Here is a 10,734-nt window from a genome sequence, read left to right as displayed (position 1 = left end):
TTAAGATTTTAACTGTCCTTCCTCTCATAGTAACAATTTTAAATGTACCATGTCTTTTAAGAACAATGTGTTTTTTTATTTTTTTCATCTTTTCAACTGAAAGTGAAGTTTCATTGTTATGTAGCACGTGATAAGGGAGCTGTCACACTTGCATCACAAAACCTAAAGAAAATGAAAACTTGTTTTTGAATTGTAAAATAAACCTTGAGGGTTATTGTTTTTATTTTTATTTTTAATAAATTGGTATTAAGACATGGATATAATGGTGTTTGTTGTTTTTTCCCCCCTGCAAACATTTTAAGTTTTACTTATTTTAAGTGTTAGCTGGACATGGTAAAGTAGAAAATTCCAAAACACTAAAAAGTAATTCTATTGAAGAGTACATTTTATTAAAAAGGAGTCCATTGAAAATCAACAAGGTGCTACAGGCAGGTGTTACATGACTTCTGATTGGCTGAGCTGACTACAGTCTAGTGTTACATGACTTCTGATTGGCTGAGCTGATTACAGGCAGGTGTTACATGACATCTTATTGGCTGAGCTGACAACATTTGAGTGTTACATGGCTGCTGATTGGCTGAGCTGACTACAGTCTAGTGTTACATGGCTGCTGATTGGCTGAGCTGACTACAGTCTAGTGTTACATGACTTATGATTGGCTGAGATGACTACAGTCTAGTGTTACTTGGCTGCTGATTGGCTGAGCTGACTACAGGCAGGTGTTACATGACTTCTGATTAGCTGAGCTGAGGACAGGTGAGTGTTACATTACTGCTGATTGGTTGTGCTGATGACAAGCTAGTGTTACATGATTGCTGATTGGCTTAGCTGACAACATTTGAGTGTTACATGGCTGCTGATTGGCTGAGCTGACTACAATCTAGTGTTACATGACTTCTGATTGGCTGAGATGACTACATTTGAGTGTTATATGGCTGCTGATTGGATTAGCTGACTACAGGCAGGTATTACATGACTTCTGATTTACTAACCTGACTACATTTGAGTGTTACATGGCTGCTGATTGGCTGGGCTGACTACAGTCTGGTCTTAAATGACTGCTGATTGGCTGAGCTGACTAAATTTGAGTGTTACATGACTTCTGATTGGCTGAGCTGACTACATTTGACTGTTACATGACTGCTAATTGGCTGAGCTGACTACAGGCAGGTGTTAGATGACTTCTGATTGGCTGAGCTGACTACAGGCAAGTGTTACATGGCTGCTGATTGGTTGAACTCACTACAGGCTTGTTTTATATGACTGCTGATTGGCTGAGCTGACTAAATTTGAGTGTTACATCACTGCTGATTGGTTGAACTCACTACAGGCTTGTTTTATGTGACTGCTGATTGGCTGAGCTGACTAAATTTGAGTGTTACATGACTGCTGATTGGCTGAGCTGACTACAGGCTAGTGTTACACAGCTGCTGATTGGCTGAGCTGACTACAGGCAGGTGTTACATGGCTGCTCATTGGCTGAGCTGACTACATTTGAGTGTTACATGACTGCTGATTGGCTGAGCTGACTACAGGCTAGTGTTACCTGACTTCTGACTGGCTGAGCTGACTGCAGGTTAGTGTTACATGGCTGCTCATTGGCTGAGCTGACTACATTTGAGTGTTATATGGCTGCTGATTGGCTGAGCTGACTACAGTGTAGTTTTTCATGACTGCTGATTGGCTGAGCTGACTAGAGGCAGGTGTTACATGACTTCTGATAGGATTAGTTGACTACAGTCTAGTGTTACATGACTGCTGATTGGCTGAGCTGACTGCATTTGAGTGTTACATGGCTGCTGATTGGCTGAGCTGACTACATTTAAGTGTTACATGGCTGCTGATTGGCTGAGCTGACTACATTTGAGTGTTACATGGCTCCTGATTGGCTGAGCTGACTACAGGCAAGTGTTACATGGCTGCTGATTGGTTGAACTCACTACAGGCTTGTTTTATATGACTGCTGATTGGCTGAGCTGACAACATTTGAGTGTTACATGGCTGCTGATTGGCTGAGCTGACTACAGTGTAGTTTTACATGACTGCTTATTGGCTGAGCTGACTACAGGCAGGTGTTACATGACTTCTGATTGTCTGAGCTGACGACAGGCTAGCATTACTTTTCTTCTGATTGGCTGAGCTGACTACAGGCTAGTGTTACTTTTATTCTGATTGGCTGAGCTGACTACATTTGACTGTTACATGGCTGCTGATTGGCTGAGATGACTACAGGCTAGTGTTACATGACTTCTGATTGGCTGAGCTGACTACAGTCTAGTGTCACATGGCTGCTGACTGGCTGAGCTGACTACAGTCTAGTGTTACATGTCTTCTGATTGGCTGAGCTGACTACATTTGACTGTTTGACTGTCAGCTGATTGGCTGAGATTACTATAGTGTAGTTTTACATGACTGCTGATTGGCTGAGCTGACTACATTTGACTGTTACATGGCTGCTGATTGGCTGAGATGACTACAGGCTAGTGTTACATGACTTCTGATTGGCTGAGCTGGCTACAGTCTAGTGTCACATGGCTGCTGACTGTCTGAGCTGACTACAGTCTAGTGTTACATGTCTTCTGATTGGCTGAGCTGACTACATTTGACTGTTACATGGCTGCTGATTGGCTGAGATTACTATAGTTTTACATGACTGCTGATTGGCTGAGTTGACTACATTTGAGCGTTACATGGCTGCTTATTGGCTGAGCTGACTACAGGCTAGTGGTACATGACTTTTGATTGGCTGAGCTGGCTACAGTCTAGTGTTACATGTCTTCTGATTGGCTGAGCTGACTACATTTGACTGTTTGACTGTCAGCTGATTGGCTGAGCTGACTACAGGCAGGTGTTACATGACTTCTGATTAGCTGAGCTGAGGACAGGCGAGTTTTACATTACTGCTGATTGGCTGTGCTGATGACAAGCTAGTGTTACATGATTGCTGATTGGCTTAGCTGACAACATTTGAGTGTTACATGGCTGCTGATTGGCTGAGCTGACTACAGGCTAGTGGTACATGACTTTTGATTGGCTGAGCTGGCTACAGTCTAGTGTTACATGGTTGCTGATTGGCTGAGCTGACTACAGTCTAGTGTTACATGGCTGCTGATTGGCTGAGCTGACTACAGTGTTATTTTACATGACTGCTGATTGGCTGACCTGACTACAGGCTAGTGTTACATTTCTACTGATTGGCTGCGCTGACTAAAGGCTAGTGTTACACGACTGCTGATTGGCTGAGCTGACTACAGGCTAGTGTTACATGACCTCTGACTGGCTGAGCTGACTAAATTTGAGTGTTACATGACTGCTGATTGGCTGAGCTGACTACATTTGAGTGTTACATGGCTGCTGATTGGCTGAGCTGACTACAGTGTAGTTTTACATGACTGCTTATTGGCTGAGCTGACTACAGGCAGGTGTTACATGACTTCTGATTGGCTGAGCTGACGACAGGCTAGCATTGCTTTTCTTCTGATTGACTGAGCTGACTACAGTCTAGTATTACATGACTTCTGATTAGCTGAGATGACTACATTTGAGTGTTACATGACTGCTGATTTTCTTAGCTGACTACAGGCAGGTGTTACATGACCTCTGATTGGCTGAGCTGAGTACATTTGAGTGTTACATGGCTGCTGATTGGCTGAGCTGACTACAGTCTAGTGTTACATGGCTGCTGATTGGCTGAGCTGACTACAGGCAGGTGTTACATGACTTCTGATTAGCTGAGCTGAGGACAGGCGAGTTTTACATTACTGCTGATTGGCTGTGCTGATGACAAGCTAGTGTTACATGATTGCTGATTGGCTTAGCTGACAACATTTGAGTGTTACATGGCTGCTGATTGGCTGAGCTGACTACAGTCCAGTGTTACATGGCTGCTGATTGGCTGAGCTGACTACATGCTTGTGTTACAGGACTTCTGATTGGATGAGCTGACTACAGGCTAGTGTTACCTGACTTCTGATTGGCTGAGATGACTAATATTGAGTGTAACATGACTTCTGATTGGCTGAGATGACTACATTTGAGTGTTACATGACCTCTGGTTGGCTGAGCTGACTACATTTGAGTGTTACATGGCTGCTGATTGGCTGATCTTAATACAGTCTAGTGTTACATGACTTATGATTGGCTGAGCTGACTACAGGCTAGTGTTACATGGCTGCTGATTGGTTTAACTCACTACAGGCTAGTGTTATATGACTTCTGATTGGCTGAGCTGAGGACAGGCGAGTGTTACATTGCTGCTGATTGGCTGTGCTGATGACAGGCTAGTGTTACAAGATTGCTGTTTGGCTGAACTGACTACAGGCTAGTGTTACATGACTTCTGATTGGCTGAGCTGACTATATTTGAGTGTTACATGGCTGCTGATTGGAAGAGCTGACTTCAATGTAGTTTTACATGACTGCTGATTGGCTGGGCTGACTACAGTCTGGTGTTACATGACTGCTGATTGGCTGAGCTGACTAAATTTGAGTGTTACATGACTGCTGATTGGCTGAGCTGACTACAGGCTAGTGTTACACGGCTGCTGATTGGCTGAGCTGACTACAGGCTAGTGTTACATGATTTCTGATTGGCTGAGCCGACTACATTTGAGTGTTACATGGCTGCTGATTGGCTGAGCTGAATACAGTATAGTGTTACACGACTGATGATTGGCTGAGCTGACTACAGGCAGATGTTACATGACTTCTGATTGGCTGAGCTGACTACAGGGAAGTATTACATGGCTGCTGATTGGTTGAGCTCACGACAGGCTTGTTTTATATGACTGCTGATTAGCTGAGCTGATTAAATTTGAGTGTTATATGACTGCTTATTGGCTGAGCTGACTACACGCTAGTGTTACACAGCTGCTGATTGGCTGAGCTGACTACAGGCTAGTGTTACCTGACTTCTGGACTGGCTGAGCTCACTGCAGGTTAGTGTTACATGGCTGCTCATTGGCTGAGCGGACTACATTTGAGTGTTATATGGCTGCTGATTGGCTGAGCTGACTACAGTGTAGTTTTTCATGACTGCTGATTGGCTGAGCTGACTACAGGCAGGTGCTACATGACTTCTGAAAGGCAGAGCTGACTACATTTGAGTGTTACATGGCTGCTGATTGACTGAGCTGACTACAGTCTAGTGTTACATGACTGCCGATTGGCTGAACTGACTACATTTGAGTGTTACATGGCTGCTGATTGGCTTAGCTGACTACAGGCAGGTGTTACATGACTTCTGATTCGCTGAGCTGAGTACATTTGAGTGTTACATGGCTGCTGGTTGGCTGAGCTGACTACAGTCTAGTGTTACATGGCTGCTGATTGGCTGAGCTGACTACAGGCAGGTGTTACATGACTTCTGATTAGCTGAGCTGAGGACAGGCGAGTGTTACATTACTACTGATTGGCTGTGCTGATGACAAGCTAGTGTTACATGATTGCTGATTGGCTTAGCTGACAACATTTGAGTGTTACATGGCTGCTGATTGGCTGAGCTGACTACAGTCTAGTGTTACATGGCTGCTGATTGGCTGAGCTGACTACATGCTTGTGTTACAGGACTTCTGATTGCATGAGCTGTCTACAGGCTAGTGTTACCTGACTTCTGATTGGGTGAGTTGACAAATATTGAGTGTTACATGACTTCTGGTTGGCTGAGCTGACTACATTTGAGTGTTACATGGCTGCTGATTGGCTGACCTTAATACAGTCTAGTGTTACATGACTTATGATTGGCTGAGTTGATTACAGGCTAGTGTTACATGGCTGCTGATAGGTTGAACTCACTACAGGCTAGTGTTATATGACTTGTGATTGGCTGAGCTGAGGACAGGCGAGTGTTACATTACTGCTGATTGGCTGTGCTGATGATAGGCTAGTGTTACAAGATTGCTGATTGGCTGAGCTGACTACAGGCTAGTGTTACATGACTTCTGATTGGCTGAGCTGACTATATTTGAGTGTTACATGACTTCTGATTGCCTGAACTGAATATATTTGAGTGTTACATCGCTGCTGATTGGAAGAGCTGACTTCAATGTAGTTTTACATGACTGCTGATTTGGCTGAGCTGACTACAGTGTAGTTTTACATGGCTGCTTATTGGCTGAGCTGACTACAGGCAGGTGTTACATGACTTCTGATTGACTGAGCTGACGACAGGTTAGCATTACTTTTCTTCTGATTGGCTGAGCTGACTACAGGCTAGCATTACTTTTCTTCTGTTTGGCTGAGCTGACTACAGGCTAGCATTACTCTTCTTCTGATTGGCTGAGCTGACTACAGGCTAGTGTTACTTTTATTCTGATTGGCTGAGCTGACTACATTTGACTGTTACATGGCTGCTGATTGGCTGAGATGACTACAGGCTAGTGTTACATGGCTGCTGATTGGCTGAGCTGACTACAGGCAGGTGTTACATGACTTCTGATTAGCTGAGCTGAGGACAGGCGAGTTTTACATTACTGCTGATTGGCTGTGCTGATGACAAGCTAGTGTTACATGATTGCTGATTGGCTTAGCTGACAACATTTGAGTGTTACATGGCTGCTGATTGGCTGAGCTGACTACAGGCTAGTGGTACATGACTTTTGATTGGCTGAGCTGACTAAATTTGAGTGTTACATGACTTCTGATTGGCTGAGCTGACTACAGGCTAGTGTTACATTTCTACTGATTGGCTGCGCTGACTAAAGGCTAGTGTTACACGACTGCTGATTGGCTGAGCTGACTACAGGCTAGTGTTACATGACCTCTGACTGGCTGAGCTGACTAAATTTGAGTGTTACATGACTTCTGATTGGCTGAGCTGACTACAGGCTAGTGTTACACGGCTGCTGATTGGCTGAGCTGACTACAGGCTAGTGTTACATGATTTCTGATTGGCTGAGCTGAATACAGTATAGTGTTACACGACTGCTGATTGGCTGAGCTGACTACAGGCAGATGTTACATGACTTCTGATTGGCTGAGCTGACTACAGGGAAATATTACATGGCTGCTGATTGGTTGAACTCACTACAGGCTTGTTTTATATGACTGCTGATTGGCTGAGCTGATTAAATTTGAGTGTTATATGACTGCTGATTGGCTGAGCTGACTACAGCCTGAAAGACCAGGCTAAATATACAGAACAGATTTGACCTCTGACCCAGCTCTGAAAGCTGTGTGGTATTGACCACACTAAATGTCTGATTTTAAGCAGCCAGGTTGTGTTATGATGGAAAGCCAACAATTGATGGAAAGAAGAGAACCTAAGCTTTAATTTGATGTGCAACATGTTTGATTTGAAGCAGGTTTACCAGAAATACAGGAGGATAAGTTAGAATATAAAACCTGTTGGCTGCAGGCCTTTTGAAAACAGCTGAATGTAACCATAATTCATCAGTGTGCTGCTAGCCACCAGAAGGTTTAAAATGAACAATGTTGGGCTCTATGAAAAGGTCTGAATCTGAGCTTTAAATTGAGGTGTCACTCCAGTAAATTAGATCATGCTAGCCTGAAAGACCAGGCTAAATATACAGAACAGATTTGACCTCTGACCCAGCTCTGAAAGCTGTGTGGTATTGACCATACTAAATGTCTGATTTTAAGCAGCCAGGTTGTGATAGGATGGAAAGCCAACAATTGATGGAAAGAAGAGAACCTAAGCTTTAATTTGATGTGCAACATGTTTGATTTGAAGCAGGTTTACCAGAAATACAGGAGGATAAGTTAGAATATAAAACCTGTTGGCTGCAGGCCTTTTAAAAACAGCTGAATGTAACCATAATTCATCAGTGTGCTGCTAGCCACCAGAAGGGGTAAAATCAACAATGTTGGACTCTATGAAAAGGTCTGAATCTTAGCTTTAAATTGAGGTGCCACTCCAGTAAATCAGATCATGCTAGCCTGAAAGACCAGGCTAAATATTGTAAGAAATAAAATGTATAATGTGCTTTTTTATATGGATAGTACACTCTGTTCTTGCTTTCCTTTGTCCTGGAAAGTGGAGTGTTTTTTGTCCTGCTTACTACAATGATGTAATCAGTGCTTGAATGCATGCATGATAACTATATATGGTTATGTGTGGTTTTAAATGATTCTATAGGTGGACACGCAGTAAAAAGTCCGAACTAGTGGGTTTGGTTTTGAACCAAGTGGGTTTGGCTATGAGCCAAGATTTATAGTTTTGTTTACTTTAACCTATATAAGTGGATCCTAAACTCCGTTCTTTCTCTGAACTGAACCATGCATGGCTGAATAAAGAATCCACAGAAGACTCTTGAACCTTGCTTATTCATTTTGACCCACAACGGGTGAAGTAAATTTTTGCATTTACAGTTTGGCGACGAGGATGGGATGGACACATCACTGAGCGCCGTCTGAGACTGACTGAGGGTTCAACTGTGCACAGGAGTCTCCAGGAGACTCAGGGAGAATTCCGCTCCAGAAAAAGGGGGGCCTGGATCCCGCCTGAAATCAGCGAGGGCGGTGTTCAGTGGGTCGTCCATCCGTTTTAAGAGAGCAAGTGGTGAGTTTCTGTGAATTTTTTTTCTCTTCCTCAGGGAGGGAGTAAAAAATTTTCCTCAGGGAGGTCTTTACATAGTTGTAGGGAGAGAGAACCCTAGGTAGTTCAGGGAGGCGTAAAATGTTAGCTCAGGGAGCATAGTTGGGCCTCGGGGAGGTTGCCGTTATTAGATAAGGAAGATTGTCAGGGACAAAGCCCAGGGGGTAGAAAGAGACATAGCCCAGGGGGTAGAAAGGGATCCAAAGTGAAAAAAAAAAAAAAAAACAGTTTTTAAGGGGAGATATTGTTTGTGATGTACTGTGAGTGGATGGGAATGAAGTGGTGATATCAGTGTCCTGTGGGTATTTATCCACACAAGGGGTACGTTGCTCTGAACGAAAGTGTCGTACAAACTACCTGGCTGATATCATGCTACATTCCATTGGCATTGTGTGAATGGAGTTATACAACGTGTGGTCAAGGTATAGGACTTAAGAGTGTATGTTGGGAAGGAGTATTTTAAAATCTGTGAACTGTAGACACTAATTATTGATTGTAATATAGGGATTATTAGTTTTTGCAATAGTTATTGTTTAGGGGGATTTAATTGTGTGAAGAAAAAAAAAATAGGGAAGGCAACCACAACTGGGTGAAAGATGGGAAATACATTGGACAAATTAGAGCCACTTACAGACCCCTTAGTAGGTCCTGTAAAAGTGATGGCAGACAAATGGGGTAAAAGTGTGGTTGATGAGGTTCCGCTCTGGCACTATGTTACTGAAGGTATTTTTCCCATGAGAGGTACTTTGAGTGTAAATTGTTTAACCAGATGTAGGGTTATGTTGGAAGAAAAAGAAGAGAAGGAAAAGATGAGATTGAGTGAGAAGAGCAAAAAGAAGGTAAATTGGCATGCTTTCCAAAAGTGGGAGCGAGAAGCAGAGGCTAAGGCAGTTAAGTCCGCAGCTAATATAATGCTCTCAAAAGGAACAGCAGAGGTATGTAAGGAAACAGAAGAAAGGGTTAGAAGAAAGAAAAAGATGAAGAAACTTAGGGACAGAGAGAGGGATCTGCCTCCCCCCTATGCTCTTTCTCGCATAGCTCCACCTTCAGGAATGCGTGATGACGAGAGTGACGAAGAGGATGATGAAGATGAGGGGGCGGTTCTGAAGAAGGCAGTTTCAGCCCCTCCTACATCTCAGGCTCCACCTCAACCATCTAATGTTTATCCAACACTACAAACTGTGGGAGGGTCTGAGCTCAAGGAGAAGGAGGCTTCATTGGGGTTTTTAACTCCTCCTTCAAATGTAGGTTTCGCCTCTGGTACTCCTGTTACACACCGCCCACAGACTCGTAGTATGGCAGCAAACCTACAGACAGAGACAGTGAATCAGATGCCCATGATGATATATCCGAATCCACAGCCAGATGATGGAAAAGGTCTTTGGCAGTCGCATGTCTTGGTCTACAGGCCATGGCAACCTGATGAACTGAAGGAAGTTGCCACAGAATTGCCGGACCCCAATAAAACTGGAGGTGAGAAATGGGTGATCGCAATGCAACAGTTGTTGATAATGTATAATCCTACATTGGCAGAGGTGGAAGCAGTATGTCGCAGGTGTTTTCTGTTGAGATGGCCGAACATCAAGCCAGCCAGTTGGGACACAAATCATGATCCAGGCAGTCACAGCTACAGAGATCAGATGGATGAGCTCTATGCTGCTGTGAAAACAGCATATCCCTTACGTACCAGTTGGCCCGACATCTACAGGACCAAGCAAAATGATGGTGAGTCTGCTACTGATTATCGTGCTAGAATGGAATCTGTGTTTGCTGCCCATTCAGGAGTTGACCAGGATAATGATGCCTATAATAGTCTGCTGAAGAATGCGTTGATACAAGGCCTTCATCCAATGCTGAAGAGCCAAACCGTGGCCACGTGCATCGCCTGGGAAACCAAACCTCTCAGCGAAGTCTGGGCTCATGTCCTTCATGCTGAAAGGAACCAGACTGACATCGAGCAAAGACACAGTAAGAAAATCCAAACTGCACAGTTAATGTTTTATCAACAGACGGGAACTTGGGGCAATGAAATGCGCAGAGGACGAGGAAGAGGACGAGGACGTGGAGGAAGAGGCTATGGAAGACAGCCATCCACACAGTTTTACAACCAGCAACGTCTAAGGTGTTTCAACTGTGGGGGGTATGGTCATATGGCTCGTGATTGTTCATCAGAACACAGGT

This window comes from Centroberyx gerrardi, chromosome 18 (genome assembly GCF_048128805.1).
Source record: "Centroberyx gerrardi isolate f3 chromosome 18, fCenGer3.hap1.cur.20231027, whole genome shotgun sequence".
NCBI classification, from domain to species: Eukaryota; Metazoa; Chordata; class Actinopteri; order Beryciformes; family Berycidae; genus Centroberyx; species Centroberyx gerrardi.
The sequence above is the reverse complement of the archived record's forward strand: the minus strand, read 5'-3'. Positions refer to the sequence as shown.